Source organism: Saimiri boliviensis, chromosome 2 (assembly GCF_048565385.1).
Source record: "Saimiri boliviensis isolate mSaiBol1 chromosome 2, mSaiBol1.pri, whole genome shotgun sequence".
In the NCBI taxonomy this organism is placed as follows: Eukaryota; Metazoa; Chordata; class Mammalia; order Primates; family Cebidae; genus Saimiri; species Saimiri boliviensis.
In genome coordinates, this window is record NC_133450.1 from 218,213,537 (window position 1) to 218,231,608 (window position 18,072).

An 18,072-nucleotide genomic window follows, 5' to 3' on the forward strand; every position below is an offset into this window, starting at 1 on the left:
GGCCCTAGTGGAAGGGGCCCTAGGCCTGGGTGGAACAAAAGGCTACAGGGCCTCTTAGGGACTTCTACCAACTCTTCAGCAAAGCACCACTGCCAGTGAATGGTTGGACCAGCCTTTGCAGAACAGAGAGAATTCTAAGCCCTTTATTGCTTCCAGTTTTACAGGACAATCAACTATAAACTTACTACCCCCTTCCATTCTCAAACCAGGTTTTTTCCCTTGTAACTGGGTTTCCAATGATGACACCATGATTCCCCCAGTGAATTAATTCAGTTGTTCATCAAACATTTACCAAACTCCTACCATGTGCCACGTCCTGAGCCAGACACTGTAGATATAAAGATGAACAGGACTCCGAATCTGGCCCCTAAGGACCTGGCATAGTGAACACGGCACTCTCAGGTGACATTAAATTAGCTCCCAAGTTCTGCAGACTCTACCCACTTAATAGGTCTCCGTTGCATTCCTTCCCACTCAGGCCACAGTAATGGTTTCCCAATCTTCTCCTGGCCTCCAGCCACCCACTCTTTACCCTATTGTTAGAGAGTGTTCTCCAGAGCCAAATTCTGGTGGATTCAAGGTATCACCTTCATGCTTAAAATCCTTTCACAACTTCCTTACAGGCTACGACGCAAAGTCCTTAACCTACTCTCAAGGCTTTCTAATTTCCTGTCCATCCTAATTTCTGGTCCATCAATGTCCTCTACAGGACACTGTCCAAACTAGTCTCACCATTCAGTGCATGTACGTCCTGGCTTCCTACCTCCATGTCACTGCTGCGCCCTTCCCTTCACCCAGACTGACTCCTCTGGTTTGTCAAAATCACATCCCTCCTTTTTGATCATCCCCTAAGTCTTATCTTTTCTCCTTCTGACCCCATGACATCAGGCCCAACCAGAGTCCCAGACTGGCCTCCTTCCTTTTCCCACAATAGGGAAAGTTGCACCAGTTAACATCTGCAGGTTCTGCTTCAAGGCAAGAGGATTTCTACAATCCCAGCCAACCAAAAACAGGGCTTCCTCTTTAAAAAAATCTCACCTTGGCCTTCACATGTCATTCAGTTAACTGGTCCTTGCTCCTGGCCCAACCCTGTCCAGAACCCTGCTCTCAGGCCTGACGTCATGCTAGGTTCTCAGTGGGCCTCTCTGAAGATGCTGCCTGCCTGCCTGTCTAGATTTCCTTGTGCATAAATCATGCATTTAATTTCTCTAAATTCAACCATATTTACTAGGTAAAAATGAGGAAAAAAAAGAGGGAGAGACCTGACTAAGAGCACAATTTAAGCAGTTGGGATATTTCCACTTGCCATGACTCTCGGTGATCCAATGAGCCCCAAGAGTGTGAATATGAAGCAGGAGTCCTGAATTTATCCTTGCAACTATAGAATCTTGTAAATGTGTGATGAATAACTGCATTAAATGGGTGGATGACGGTGCCTCAGTCTTTCTAGACTAAGTTTGATTTTAGCATTTAAAAATATGTACTTTTAGCAGTTATGATGCTAGAGAAAAAAGCTGTGTGAATTTAATGAAAAAATTATAATACATTGCCTCTGATGGACATTTGTAAAGAGATTTTCTTTCCTACAGGCAATTTTGACATTGGGGTTTTTACTCACCTGTTGCCTTTGTGATTCAACCCTGAATAAGCGGTGGCTCTTGGTACGGCCACCCCCGGATGCTGAGCGTCATCTGCTTCCCTGGTCCTTGCTGCCAGGACCTGCAGTTCCCCCTCTGTACTTGTGCCCCCACTCCCAATCCTGCTGCTGATTGCCCATCTGCCCTGTTCCCTGCTGTGGGAGCCAGATCCTTCAGAGATTGGCTCCACCTGCCAACAGGGCTTCTCTCTGCCTTCCTTCTAATGATCATTGTGCCAAATGAGGTTGTGTTTCAAGTCAGAACACAAGCCTTGGTAAGTACTTACTTATTTTTTATTTTTTAATGTACGTAGAGAGGCCAGGCTTGAGGACTACAACCTAAGAGCATAGATTCAGGTTGCCCTGAATACATTCCCAGCACTTTAATTACCACTACTCTGTCCAGCTTTATAATAGCCATTTAAGCTCTTGCCTCAATACGCTCCACTAGAAGGATCGTGATGGCAGGGTTCAAATTCAAGCTCTACCACCAATTCATAAGATCTTCAGAAATTACTTAAGTGCTCTAAGTACTGTTTTCTCATCTCTAAGTGGGGGATGATGATAACCTCTAACTCATGGTTATTATACAGAATAAGATAATAACAGATGTAAAACAGTCTGGCACATAAATGCTCAATAAATAGCAACTATTTATTATATTAATACAATTTTGCACATTTTGCTATGTTCAGCTCTCAAGCTATTAAACAGATAAGAAGCTGAATTATATATCCTGTTTTATTTTAAGCCAATTGTGACTTAAAACCGAATATGTTAAAATATGCTTCTTTTTGTGCTACAAACAAAACAAAAAGGTAAAAACAATGGGGAAAATGGCAGAAGAAGAGACGTGGCTGCCAGCCATTTTCCTTTCTCAGAGTTTTCTTTCTTGTTAGATCTATTATCTGGGAGCTGGGCTGCCCTGCTGGCTTTCCATTTGCCTTGCTAATAACAGTAAATCCAGCAGCTTCCACTGCAGTTCCTGTCTCCTTCAGCTGACTCCCAGGCCAATCAGCATTTCCTCTCTGCTAATGTCAGATGTTCCCTGGGAAGTCCTGCTGAAAAGAAAATTTATGACTAAAGTTTCTCCAGCTTTTAACCCTTCTACATATCCTGCTCCAGATGCAGGGTGTTCTGGAGGAAGGCTAGGTCATTCCTACACGTGCACTCCTATGTTCTTGCTGATGCTCTACTGCTCTGACAAGGGGCCTCAGACCCCTGGAAATGCCCAAACGAGCAGCTGGGCAGACAGATGCACACATTCTGGACTGTACCTAATATGTGGACTCAATTTGAGCTGGGTTCCTTAGCAGCTGAAGTCTCTTTTGAACTATGACTCAAAGCAGTCATATGCATACAAAGAGCATTAGATCACAAAATTGTGACTCTGACTGGGTTTCATAGCTGAAACTGAGAGGGACCAGGAATAACACTTACCGAATGATAAGATAGTAACAGCAAAGAATTACTGGGTGCTTGGTGCTTTGCAAGGATCTCTGCTTAATTCTCACAATAATGCTATGAAGAAGACATTATTATTTTCATTCATAAATGAGGAAAATGAAGTTCAAGCAGGTTAAGAAACGTATCAGAGAGCTAGAAAAAGCAACAGGAGGCCAGGCATAGTGGCTCACGCTTATAACCCTAGCACTTTGGGAGGCCGAGGTGGGTGGATCACCTGAGGGCAGGAGACCAGTCTGACCAACATGGAGAAACCCTGTCTGTACTAAAAATATAGTATTAGCAAGGCGTGGTGGCACATGCCTGTAATCCCAGCTACATCGGAAGGCTGAGGCAGGAGAACTGCTTGAACCTGGGAGGTGGAGGTTGCGGTGAGCCAAGATCACACCATTTGTACTCCAGCCTGGGCAACAGCAGCAAAATTCCATCTCGAAAAAAAAAAAAAAGTAACAGGAACAGGGGTGGAACCAGGTAGGTCTTCTAGAAACCAGGTCTTAACAAAGCTCCATGGTTAAGGCTACCAACCAGAAAACTATGATATGATTGGGACCTTATTTTACTGAAGAGAAGATTAAAGCAAGGAGCTCAAAGACGAAGAATAACCAGTTTTAAGACACCAGTGGAAGCATGATCTTCTGATCCACAACAGCCACCTCCTGAAACAAATCCTCCAAGGGTCACAGAAGAGGAGAATGCACTGACTTAGGCTTTCAGGAGACAATGGGGTGGCATTCCACAATCTCTTCAGTGGAACAGAGAACAATGGCTATCTGCCGAGGCTCAGGCTTGCTGACAAAGGTGGCAGTGCTGCAGCAGCCACTGCCAGGCCCTTACAGACCTTATGTTCTTGGCACAGAAGGATCTCATCACAAGGCTTTCACTGTAAGTAAGTTCAAGACTTTGGGGATGTCTGCATGCTGGCTCCATGGACTTTTCTATGACCTCTTCTCCACCTCTCCACAGAAGTTTGATGATATACCTAACCAGACCAGCAAATCCAGTAAACTAATTTTTGTCCCAATTTAAAAAATAGTAAGAATGTCAAAATGTACACGTGACAGCTGTTTGGGACTCTAATGTTATGGAAAAGCAGCTGTTTTCATTTATATTTATGATATTAGTCATTCTTAGAATGGAACAGAGTATCCAGCTAATAGCTTATGCTTTAACCTACGGAAAATACAGGTCACAAAGTGTTGGCAGAATCGCAATACAATGACTATACTCAGATAACATTTTGGTCTTAAAAAGTTTGAAAATGTTTATAAGAAGAAGCAACTATTTAATGATGATGTTCTCAGAGAAATCTGATACCCAACATGATGAAATGAATGGTTGCTTTTAGGAGAAAGTACATTTTCAAATAGACATAGTCCCTGTAAGTAAGGAAAGAAAGATCCTTCTAAGCTGTAAAATTTGCAAGTAAGCTGTTTTCTTTTTACAAAATTTTTAAATTAACTTTAATCAAAGTAGCATATATATGGTTTTAAGAGTAAATAATGCTGTTAAGTCCTATGATGAAAAAAAGTAATTCCCTGTCCCATTCTGGAGTCCCTCCTTATAGGCAATTTGTTTATTGTTTTTTGTTGTTGTTGTTGATTTCTGGTACTCACCTTCCTATTTTTTATTAGCATTCCCATTCAACTACTTAAATAAGTTATTATAAATATCAGACAGTATTAACATTGGAGAGAATGAGGACTTAGGCTGTGCTCTCTCTCTCTCTCTCTCTCACACACACACACACCCTTTGGAAAGTGAGTTTACTTTTCTTTTTCTTTTTCTTTTTTTTTTGAGACGGAGTTTCGCTCTTGTTACCCAGGCTGGAGTGCAATGGCGCGATCTCGGCTCGCCGCAACCTCTGCCTCCTGGGCTCAGGCAATTCTCCTGCCTCAGCCTCCTGAGTAGCTGGGATTACAGGCACGTGCCACCATGCCCAGCTAATTTTTTGCACTTTTTTAGTAGAGACGGGGTTTCACCATGTTGACCAGGATGGTCTCGATCTCTCGACCTCGTGATCCACCCGCCTCGGCCTCCCAAAGTGCTGGGATTACAGGCTTGAGCCACCGTGCCCAGCTGCTTTTCTTTTTCTGCAATACAGCAGCTTCCTACTGCTGGGCACCCTTACGTGACTATCAGTGTTTAAAATGTCTGCTTTAGGTATACTCCTCTGGCTCCTCAAGGACTCAGGAGAGAGCCATATCATTACAGGAAGTTGAGGGCAACACTAATTTCGACAGATGTGCATTGCCTTTCATTTTACACACATTTACATTTACATCTGATGATGTAATTCTCTGAAGGAGTTTGATCTCCAATAACCAAAATACAGTGAATCCATTCCTAAACAGAAAGTGGTGGCCTCAGGTGTGGGCTGGCCGAAAGAGAAGCAGCTATGAGATGTGGGTTAGTCTTTACTACATCTTAGTTTATTCCACAGAGGTGCTAGCCACCAACCCTGGGCCAGCTGTGGTGCTGGTAAACCACAAGGAATCTACCTCTCCAAAAGGAGCTTTCACTGTTCTCAAGGAAAAGTGGGGGGCTCTCTTCTTTTCTCTTACTAGGTGCTTACCAGCAGCTGGCAAGATCAGTGTATTAGGACCTTTCTGGGGACAGGGCCATGGTGCCTCTGTCACAAGCCTAAATGGTTGAGGGATACTAATCTCTAGAGAGGATTAGTATCCCTTCCCAGCTTCCAAGGCTAGGACATGGCCTGTTCCCCTTGATGGCCACTGTTGATCCAGACAGGTTCATTCCCCACTCATTAATTTACGCAGTCCTTGCTGCCCTGCCCACTTCTCCCTGCCTGCATCAATGAGGGGTGCTGATAGCCCAATTAGGAGATGTGTGGAAACGAGTGTAAAGACTTGAAGTTATGTCAGAGCCTGGGAGACAGAGAGACTCCCTTTAGGAGGGGAACTCCCAAACCTGAGAACTCAAGAAAATCCTTCCTGTTAGAAAATGGAAGGACTGGCCCAGGTGCGGTGGCTCACGCCTGTAAATCCAGCACTTTGGGAGGCCAAGGCAGGTGGGTTACTTGAGGTCAGGAGTTCCAGACCAGCCTGGCCAACATGGTGAAACCCCGTCTCTACTAAAAATACAAAAAATTAGCCGGGTGTGGTGGTGTGCGCCTGTAATCCCAGTTACTCAGGAGGCTGAGGCAGGAGAATTGCTTGAACCCGGAAGGCAGAGGTTGCAGTGAGCCAAGATTGTGCCACTGCACTCCAGCCTGGGCGAAAAGAGTGAAACTCCATTTCAAAACAAAACAAAACAGGAAGGACTAACAAAAGCCAGAGCATGAATTCCTATCAAATGTGTTTTGTTGCTTTGTTTATTGACCATCTCCTCTATTAGAATGTTAGCTCTCTGAGATCACGAAACTGTCACCCTTATATCCTTACTCGCTACCTGAAATGTAGCCAAGACTCCATAAATATTTATTGAACAATAAGTTAGGTTTCAGACACACTGTACCTGAGAGATCTGCATGACCCTCAGGGATTCTTAGACTTAAGTTACAGGTTATCTTAATTCACATTGTTCTGCTATTAAATGTAGTGTGCCAAAAGAAGGAAAGAAAAAAGGCAAGCTGAAGTTTTGCTGTGATTTTATATTTCTATGATTATGTGGTGACGGTTTCCGGGAAGATTGAGGAGTTCCAATAGACCACCTTGTATCTTTTGCAGCACTTGGGCTTTAATCACATTTCACTGACTTTCTGTTTGAAAAATTGGTTTGATGACACAGTAGAATCTACACACCCAGCTGCCTGCCATACTGTGATTAGTAGCTAAATAACCAGAGAGGTAGATGCTGATCTGTCCTCTCCCCAGACCTGCCTCACGGTGCTAATCCAATGCCATTTTCCTGATTTTAAGTCATCTTTGTCTCAGGACATTATTGTCATGTAAGGCAGAAAAAGAAATATCCTTCCTGACTGGCTATTTTTCTTATTATTTTTTTCTTTCTAATGCATTTAAAGCTGTTGCAGACATGCGGCAGAAAGTGCCACTACTTATAATTTACTCAAAAAGGAAGAACTATGCAAAATTATTAGTGCAGTTGTTTAAAATGCCTTTTATATTGCATACAGGGTAAAACAGCTCCAGTGTCAGGCCTCTGTAAGCAGCACAACAGGAATTGGGTGGTTCAGGTCCTTGATTTCCTGTGGTGGGGTAACTATTAAAGCAGTGGTTTTTCATAGAAAGTAGCTAAAATCTATCTTGATAGAGAAGAGTTTTCCTTACAGTTAGTAATAGGATAAACACATCAATGGCCTGACCAAAGAAAGGGGGCCTTCTGCTTCCTCTGGAGGAGACTGAAGTTCTTCATGGAGGCTAGAGAGATGTAATGGGCACATGCAGAGCTCTAATCCTCTGTAATTATAGAGTCATTTTCATTTTCAAAATCACATGGATATTTAAGTACACTTCCTCTTTTAAATGTTTTCTGAGAAGAATCAACAGGATCTGTGAGCTACTAAATGAGGCGTCCCCAAACTACGGCCCGCAGGCCGCATGCGGCCCCCTGAGGCCATTTATCCGGCCCCCCGCCGCACTTTAGGAAGGGGCACCTCTTTCACTGGTGGTCAGTGAGAGGAGCACAGTATGTCGCGGCCCTCCAATGGTCTGAGGGACAGTGAACTGGCCCCCTGTATAAAAAGTTTGGGGACGCCTGTACTAAACTGTGAATACAAAGACTTTTAAAACTCACTTGTAAATGTGTTTGTTACAGTCAATTATAGTTTGTTCACATTATCTCTAGAATCTTTGGCATAGGAAAGTAAATTTGCAGATATGAGCTATCTGATAAATAAGCCTTGTGACCATTAATCCATCCCTATAGATACATGGCATGAATTCGCTTATTAGTTAAAAAAAATCATTTCAGTTGACTCTCTGAGTCTAGTTTTCTCCTTGTTCAAAATAAAGTGTGCTTCCAGCAGATTCTAACTCAAACACAGTTCAAAGGCTCATTCTCTCACAAGGTATAAGCTTTCTGTAGACTTAACTCACTAGAAAACAAAAGGTGCAGGCAAAGGCCAAGTCCTATGGTTAGAAAAGGAAGTAAACCAAAACCTGAAGAGAAAGCCAGGTTTTATGGCATGCCTGGCATCATAGTGGCAATAGGGATGATGGCAGCTGACGTCCACTGAGCACCTACTGTGGACTAAGTGTTTTATATGCATCTGGTTAAAGACAACAACCCTTTAAGATAGGTATTATCACCTCTATTTACAGAAGAGACAACTGAAGTCAGAAGGGGTTGATGACTTGCCTAACTTCACAGCTTGTAAAAGGTACAGTTGGGCTAGGAACTGGGATTGGTTTGGTTCTAAAGCCCATGCTGTTTCCATTGAGTCTTGCTGCCGCCCCCAGATGAAGCAGGGACATTTGGGCTCTTTAGAGAGAAAGGCAACAGCTTCCACTGAGCTGTGGGCCCCATAACCTTATCCAGTAGGAAGAAGCACCACACAGTGGCTGGCAGTACAACCTTGGGCCATTTGGCTTTGAGTCCCTACTCCCCCACTTATTAGCTGTGTGACTTCAGCAAGTCCTGCAACCTCTCTGAGCTTTAGTTTTCTCATTTATAAAATGAACATAACAACTGATTCAAAGAGTTGTTTTAAGGGTTAAAGTGTAATGGAAAAAAGTGTCTGGCAGATCACCTGGCCAAGTTTGAGTATTAGTAAGGGGTAATTATTATACCTATAACTGTATATGCAACTTAAAACCACAGATCAATGGAAGAAACTATGACCTCAAAGGTGTTACTTAACAGATGAGGTAATAATAAAATATCCTATTGCTTTCTATGCTACAAGAATACATGTTTATACATTTAGAAATTGATGTTAGTATCAATAGTGTCTAAATCATGTATTTTTAATTTTCTTTCCCATTTTATTCTGAGTATTTTTAAACTACAGAAAAGTTGAAAGAACTGAACACTGAGAACCCATATACCCTCACCTAGATCTACAATCAATATTTTACAATACTTGCTTGATCACATATCAATTTTTTAAAACGCATTTCAAGTCAAGGAGGAGACATTACTACATTCACTCCTAAATACTTCAGCGTACATAGCATTAACAAAACAATATTTAAGATTCTTTTTTTACTTTTAGGTAAAATTTACATGCAATACATGCACAAATTGTATAAATACAATTTGACAGTCTGACAAATGTACACACTTGTGCAACCATAGCTCCCCTCAATATATAGATTCCCTATTAATACAAAGATGATTAGCTTTACTCCAGAAAGTTCCCTCATCCACATTACATTTTAAGTGAGGAAGCCATGGTGTATGGAAAAAAAACATTGGGCTCAAGAATCAAAGAGTCTGGGTTCAAATCTCACTTATATTACTCATTAGAAGTACATGCAAGTGTGCACACATATACTCTGTGTCCTCTCTATTTATATATATTCTTGGTTTTCTCAACCATAAAAAAGAGATAATGCCCATCTCACAAGGTCTTTTGTAAAGGTTAAATACAAAAATACTTGGAATACAGTAAGTCTTCAGTAGACAGAATCAAATAGGAATCATTACCATAGTACTTTCTACCCTTCTCCCACCTCTCCCCAATCTGAGGATATTGTCTTCAAAAAGAAAAGTAAGGACACACACACAATAAGCAGCCGAATACGAGATGAGGGGAAAAAAGGCATCTCTCTGCATAGGCAGTCGTCTCCCAATTTATCCACTCTGACTTCAGCTAATTAAACATCTGTCTCAATGGTCCCCTCAGCAAATTAGTCATCCCCACTTTGTGACACTGATTGTTGGTTGCGGCCTTTTCCCCACTTGCTACCATTCCCAGAAACTTCTAGGAGTTTACTCACCAGGCACATGGCAAGGAATGATGCAGGGTCCCCATTAACCCCCTACAGTTGCCCTTGGTGCCAGTGCTGTTCATAATGCTGCCAGGCATGTCCTTAGATCTGCCACCCCAAGATAAACCTGTTAAGGGGTGACAATGTTCTTGTCTACGTTTCTGATTTCCAGATTTTGATGTATTTTCTAAGTGCTATGTACATGTACCAGACTAAAATGTTTAATAAACATTTAACTAAAAATCTGTTTTTTAAACTAGTTTTGATGACAAAGCAATCAGGTAACAGAAGTTCTCAAATGAGGTGAATTAAAGTCTGGTACATTACCAGACAGCTTTTTCTGAACATATAAACAAAAGCTTTGTCGGGGCTCAAAGGGCCAGCAGGCAAACAAGTGAAGCTGTGTGGCCTGGATGCATGATCCATTTCTCTATACAATGTGGGGTGTGTGTGTACACATACACACCTGCTTTGACAGAAGTAGGGGAAGTGAGGTAGGGGCAAACTGTGTTCTAAACTACAGAGCACATCTTAAAAATGGTATTCTGAAATTAGGCTTTTTCTCAATCCTATTTCCCATTAAAATAGTCATGACTGACCAAAGAACTATCTTTTAGAAAGATAAATGGCTAATAAACACATTTTAAAATACTATATGACACTAAAGACCCAGAAATGCGAATTAAAATGAGATACTGGCTGCTAACCATCAGTTTGGCAAAAATTAAAGACTGATAACATTCGGTGTTGCTAAGGAGCTGACAAAAAGGGCATTCTCACATACTCTTGGAATGGCAAAGAATAGGCATAAACTTTTTTTTTTTTTTTGAGACGGAGTCTCACTCTGTTACCCAGGCTGGAGTGCAGTGGCACAATCTTGGCTCACTGCAACCTCTGCTTCCCAGGTTCAAGCAATTCTCCCTGCCTCAGCCTCCTGAATAGCTGGGATTACAGGTGCGTGCCATCACAGCTGGCTAATTTTTGTACTTTTAGTAGAGGCGGGGTTTCGCCACGTTGGCCAGGCTGCTCTCGAACTCCTGACCTCAGGTGATCCACCTGCCTTGGCCTCGCAAAGTGCTGGGATTACAGGTGTGAGCCACTGCACCCAGCCGGGCATATGGGCATAAACTTTTTGAAAGGCAATTTGTTTTCCTCAACATTTCCAATAACCAAATATCTGACAAGCAATAGATATATAAAATCTAGCAAAAATGTGCAAGAATATTCAAACAAGATTGTTCACTGTTTTTTTTTTTTTTTTTTTTTTTTTGGAGACAGAGTTTCACTCTTGTTACCCAGGCTGGAGTGCAATGGCGCGATCTCGGCTCACCGCAACCTCCGCCTCCTGGGTTCAGGCAATTCTCCTGCCTCAACCTCCTGAGTAGCTGGGATTACAGGCACGCGCCACCATGCCCAGCTAATTTTTTGTATTTTTAGTAGAGACGGGGTTTCACCATGTTGACCAGGATGGTCTCGATCTTTTGACCTCGTGATCCACCCGCCTCGGCCTCCCAAAGTGCTGGGATTACAGGCGTGAGTCACCGCGCCTGGCCCTCTATTTTTAAGCTCACCATCAGGCCTGGCGTGGTCAGATCTGGCCTAATTTCTGTAGCTTACCCTCTGTCCTCTTCCTGCTCCAGTGATTTAGAACTTCTATGTCCTGTGACTATATCTCAAGACATGTCTCCTCTACTTAGAATGTTCTTCTTCTCATTTACCCATCTGGCACAGTTCTAATTAATCTTCAAGAAGCTATCAAATAAATCACCCCAGAGCATCTTTTCTCAGTCCCCTACCCAACCCAGTAGTTCCAAGTAGGACTCCCTTAACTGTGCTGCTTCAGTAGCTTATATACATCTGCTTGTCAATTCACCACATTTTAACCGGTTTTTTTTTTTTTTCCCCCTGCATACCAATTGGGTTTTCCACCTGATTTCTAGTGCAGCCTAGCACAGAACATTTGATGACAGCTGAACTAAACAGGGTATCTTGGAGCCACAAAGAGCTTAAGAACATACATGGCCCTCTCCTCCAGTGCCTTGATTAATCCTCACTCAGCCTGTCCCATGTTAGAGCCAAGGAAAGTGAGGCTTAGAGAGGTTAAGTACATCATTACACACATATACAGTTTCCAGAATTTCTTAATTCTGAGATAGATTTTCTTTCATTTAAAAAAAAAATTTACAAAATCAGGATGCAGTTTACAATCAAAATGCACATTTAATGTAGTAGTATTTCCTGAGAGGCTATTATTAAATTGGCAGTGCTCTAGAATCGCCATCACCCCCTAGTGAACCCAGGAGAAGGCTGTCTGGCTTCTAAGTGTGTGTGTCTCCCACACCACCACATAACCTCTTGGGGCATATATCTTTTTTCTTCCTTTCAGTTTGCTTTTTCATTAAGCTAATCCACACTTGTGACTGCCCAGATGAAGTGAATGAATAGATTTTATAATGGAAAAGGAACTTCTGAAAGATTAGCGACCAGTAGGAAGAGTAAATGCTGGTCAAACATATTTTGGCAAATGATATATTTCAAGTTTTTCTGATGTGGCAGTTGCAAGAGCTCATAACACCCTTCTAAAATAATTGGGTCTCTAAAGCGGTTTCAAAAGATTTTTGCTTGACATAAATTCTCTAAATTTCCAAGCTTTCTGGATAAAACAGTTGACTGCAATGCCATCTTTAACGTGCTGTGCTCTATATTTGGGAAGATCCATCAGGAGCCTCAGAGCACTCCAGACAGGGAGAGGCTCAGGTGAGCTGCAACAGTAAGATAAAGAGGCAGAGAAAGGAGGCAGGCAGGAATATTGAACTTGGAGCTCCCTGCCTGGGGCACTTCTGAGTCACACACTGAAACACTGTAGCAGCCCTAATTTACCGCAGCATTTTCCCAATAGGTCACTAGATATCGAGTATCAGGTTTTTGTTTCTTATTCATCCCCATGCATGGGTGGCATCAGCATGATTATTTATTCTTCTATAAGGAGGAACAGTTGTCTGTAGAAATTACTGCCTTTTTTGACAGGAAACACTTAATGCTATTTTTCATTCATTCATTCATTCAGTGCTTATTCTTTTAAGGATTATCTGCTACAGCATAAGGAAACCATATAATGGAAACGACATAAGGAAACCAGCTAGGCAGGTAAAGAGGGACGGGAAAGTGTTCAGGTTGCTGTGATCATTATACTGTGTCCCTGGCTTATAAACTCGACTTTGATAGAAGAAAGGATACTGGATTTTCTGTATCAATTGCACATGAAATAGGACTCTCTGTCCTCAACCCTATAGCCAGAAGATTCTTTAGCTTACATTAGCCTTCAGAGGGCATTTCAGGCTAGAAGAGTGTTAAAAAGTCTACTCCATCTAAAATATATATGGGTTTCCCTTTTTCACAGGGCAGTTTAGGACAGGTGTATGTTGCTTTAAGAAAGCTAGACATAAAACATTAAAACTGACACCAACACAGACAAATTGTGCAATTACAAAAAGAATTCCTGGCTTTATATCCAGATTCACCACAGGGTTCCTTCAAATGCGGCACTTCCCTAGTGCATTTAGATCTCAGAATCAATGAACATTTCTGTTTACAGAATTTTAAATTTGTTCTCCCATTAGGGTTCTAATAAGCAACATGGTACAAATAAAAAGAGTATGGGCTTTGAGGTCAAAAAAGAATTCACCATTTACTTACTGAGGAAGCTTGGGTAAGTTTAACCTCTTAGAGCTGAGGAAAGTACATCATTACATATATAGTTATCATAGGTCCTTCATTCTAAGATGCAGCTCTTTTCCCCTTTACTTTTAACATTTCTAAAGCTTCATCTTTAAAACAGGCATAATAAAATCTACTTTCCAGGGATGTTGTACAGATTAAATGAGGTAATATCTCTAGGTACACCAAGGCACTCAATTCATTAGCTCCCATGTCCTTGGAAGGGATCCTCCTTTTGGAAAGGCCAACTCTTCCCTTGGCACACAAATCCCCTTTAAAATTATCTTTTTTTCTCCGCCCTCCCCCTTCCCCCGATACAGAGTCTCGCTCTGTCACCCAGGCTGAAGTGCAATGGTGTGATCATGCCTCACTGCAGCCTTGACCTCCTGGGTTTAAGCAATCCTCCCACATCAGCTCCCAAGTCACTGAGACTACAGGCACGTGCTACCATGCTTGGCTAATGCAATATTTTTGTGGAGACAGGGTCTCACTATGTTGTCCAGTGAAGTCTCAAACTCCTGGGTTCAAGCGATCCTACTGCCTTGGCCTCCCATATGTTGGAATTACAAGTGTGAACTAATGTGCCTGGCCAAAATACTCTTAATAAATAATAAATTCATCTGTATACAACCTTCTCAGTCTATCTGCATGAAAGTAAGGCCTACTGTGTGTGGTATTACAGAGGCTGACCATGCTGCAGTGAGACCACAGTGGGTCACAGGCTCTGAATTCTGTACCTCTCCACTGCCTTGGGCACCTGAGGTCTCTGCCTGATCTGTATCCCCCTGTCATAAGGCAACCATCAACTCTGTGGTTTTTTTCTCCATTTCTTTCAAGTTCTTTTATTTCTTTGTGTTCATACTCTCAGTATGTCTCTTATCCTCTTTGGGCCTCAGTGTATTTCACAGTGGTTAAACATTTGGATTTAATTCTATGTAGAACTGGAAGTCACTGAAGGGTTTGGAAGAGATATGTTCTGACTCGTATTTTAAAATCTCTCTCTGGTTGCTGTGTAAACAACAGACTGGAGAGGGCCAAAAGCACACACAGAAAAACCAGCCAGGGTGCTATTTCAGCAGTCCAGGTGTGGAGTCATGGTGACTTGGACCCATCCGGCAGAGATGAATACAACTAAATGGATTCAGGATATATTCTAGAGGTAAAACTGATAGGACCTGCTAATGGACAAGTTGTAGAGACACAGTGCAGGAAAAATTCAGGACTGACAGCTGGATATGCAGCTCAGGTAAATGGGTAGATGATGGTGCCACTTAACTGTGTGGGGCACCTGCTTTGTCTCCCTTAAAGGGTCGATTTTACTACAATTTTTTTTTTTTGGTAGGGTGGGGGTTAAGTAAATTAAACTGCAAAGTAATTTCAAATGTTCTTTTTACATTAAAATATGGTAAGCCACTGCTTTGATTGGCATTGTCCCTGCCCTGCTCCTCAACTGTTCATAGCTTAAATGTAAAGGTCATCCTTTAAATGTCAATTTCTCAGATAGGAGCTCCCTGAACACCCTGTAGGATGCAGAGAGCTCCCCTGCATCCTATTATACTCCCTCTCAGCCCCTTATGTGTACTTTTGTTCTAGAATAAGGTCATCCTTAGGTCTGATACATGGGGGCACATAAGTCAATGAACAACATAGCTACAGATACATTACAAATCAGTATTTGCATTTTACATGAATTTTTAAGATACAACTTAAGAGTCCAATGATGCCATTATTAGTTGTCCCTCACACCAGAACCGCACACCTGGTTGTATATGTTCACTCCCCGCCTGCTCCTAGCAGTACTTGGCAGAATAATGTTTGAGAAACCCCATAGACTATCTCATTGGTGACATTCTAGGGATCTCGTGAAAACAAAGTAAATTAACAAGCAATAAGGTGCTCTGTGATTCTAAAAAGATACAGAGTTAGGAGGGAGTCCACTTGACAAAGCTAACACTTTTCTTTCAAGTTCTACATGAAATTTTATAAAAGTAGGAATGAATGTCAGTAGGCTTATTAACGATATTGTAAGAAATTTCTAAAAGGATCTTCAGACTAATAAAAATTTGTCTCTCATATCAAAAGGCAAGAATTGACAGGGATAAGAAAAAGTTAAGATGCTCCTCTTTAATCTTTCCACAGATAATATAGAAAATCACCTCTATTTCATAATGAGACTATTGAGACAGTTACGCAGAAAACTATTCTGCTCAGTAAACCCCACATTGATGCTCTTTTTCTTTTGTAGATCAAGAGGTATCTATATTTCTGTGTCAGTGTTAAAAATTGAAGTTGATCAATTTCTTAGCTGCATCTCTGCCATGCCCAACATCATGCTTCAGAAGGCTAGTTAAGGCTGGTGGCTAACAGCATTTTTAAACAACAAAAACAAAGTACTAAGAAACTCAGAAGGTCGCTGATTGTGAGGGTAATCTTGACAGAGGGAGAACTTGAATTAAGGCCTTTATTCACTAAATAACAGGTTAGTATATTTTACTGCCTAAATCAAGGGACCTGACAAGCTACTCTTCACTGTGTCAAAAACATATCCACCCAACTGTTAACATGAGTAAAGAGGCTTCATCTAATTCTTCTAAAACTGGATTCTCCAATTACAGTTTTCTTAAATAGTAGGGATTTCCTGCCAATGCAGGTAGATTCCAAATGTCAGTAAAAAAAAAAAAATGAAAAGCTGGAGAGAAATTTTAAAAGAGACATTTAAAAGGCTGGGCACAGTGGCTCACCCCTGTAATCCCAGCACTTTGGGAAGCCAAGGTGGGTGGATCACAAGGTCAAGGTGGGTGGATCACAAGGTCAAGCAATCTAGACCATCCAGGCCAACATGGTGAAAATCCACCTCTACTAAAAATACAAAAAATTAGCTGGGCGTGGTGGCGCACGCCTGTAGTTCCAGCTACTCGGGAGGCTGAGGCAGGAGAATGGCTTGAACCTGGGAGGCGGAGGTTGCAGTGAGCCGAGACCGCGCCTACTGCACTCCAGCCTGGCGCCTGGTGACAGAGTGAGACTCTGTCTCAAAAAAAAAAAAATAAATAAAAAGAGAGACATTTAAAAATAGGCATAAAAAATAGACCTTAGCAGAGAACTGACTGAAACATACTGTAAAATGAGCACTATAGTATATTCTTTTTGCATGAGTATTAATAGAAAAAAAAGTGCAGTGTTCACAAATAGTTATGACTTGATGAAATAATTACAAATAATGCAAATCAAAATTTTAGATCACTTACAAGTGTCTGTAAATGACAACATATCCTAAAAAGCAAAATGATTTAAAAATCCTAAGGGCTTCCACTGACAAAGCTATTTACCTAAACAAAGAAGAGTTCTTTTGCTGAAGCAAATACATACCACCTTGTGATTTTTACAAATGAAAGCTGGGGAAGGAGTGCCAGACTGACGGACAAGAGAGTAAATATTAGAACTGCCATGAAGCCTATGTTTTGGTTTAATAATGAAATAGTTTAAGTTATAAATTTATTATTATTAAACAAACAGTTATGTGTTCAGTTTGGAAAAAAGGTAAGAGAAGTGAAATGTCTGTGGACAAGGAATAAGTGCACTGTCAGCCTACTGAAGGATTTCTGAAATCTTGTTCTAGTACAACTAACCTCTAATGAGTAATGTAATAACTGCTGACTCTACATGGCATGTGTATTTTGATTTAAAGTAGCATTTCCTCCCTTCTTCACTTAAGTTCAGTAAGGGTAGCAAAGAGACAAGTGCTGTTCTGTACTCAATCAGGTAAAAGCTATCTGAAGACAGGGCTGATCACTCTAATTCTGTCCCAGATATGGGGCATGGGAGGCACATTTTTGCAAAGACTAAGCCGGTCATTGTGAGAGGCTCAGGAAGTCAGGATCAGTGTCTCTAACCTGGCATCTCTTCCCACCAATTTCATGACTAAGTTCATGTGTCATAATGCCAAATAGGTATTTATTTCATAGCCGACTGTGAACACCAACAATTTTTTAAAAGTATTTTCTATGTGTTACTTTCTATGACAAGAGGATTTTCCTCTCTTCATTAATCACTCTCCAAAACAAGTCTACTCTACAATACAAAAGTTCAAAAACACAAGATGTACCCTGCTTTTACCAACCTAACCTTAAACAAATATCTTTACCAAACTGGAGCACCTTCTATTTTATGAGACCAGACTTTAAAAAGCTACAGTAAGAGCTTCTTTTATTAAAAAGCTTTTTTTTTGATTAAGAAAATGGACAGTAATTTACGTAATTGTATCAATCTCAATTGGCTTCTTTTGTATGAAAAGGAATAAATAATGTAGATCGCTGTTTTTCAGATAACTGAGTCCTAACTCTTTGCCAAGGATATGGCAAAGACTCTGATGGAAATGGCAGTGATGTGAACATAAATAAATGTGTG

The 18,072-nt window shown here is 41.3% G+C and overlaps 1 protein-coding gene across 7 annotated transcripts in view; it reads right to left on the minus strand.

The window, feature by feature from the left end:
- MAPKAP1 (MAPK associated protein 1) overlaps window positions 1-18,072 on the minus strand; it is a 260,780-nt gene that overhangs the window by 81,504 nt on the left and 161,204 nt on the right. The window lies entirely within an intron of this gene.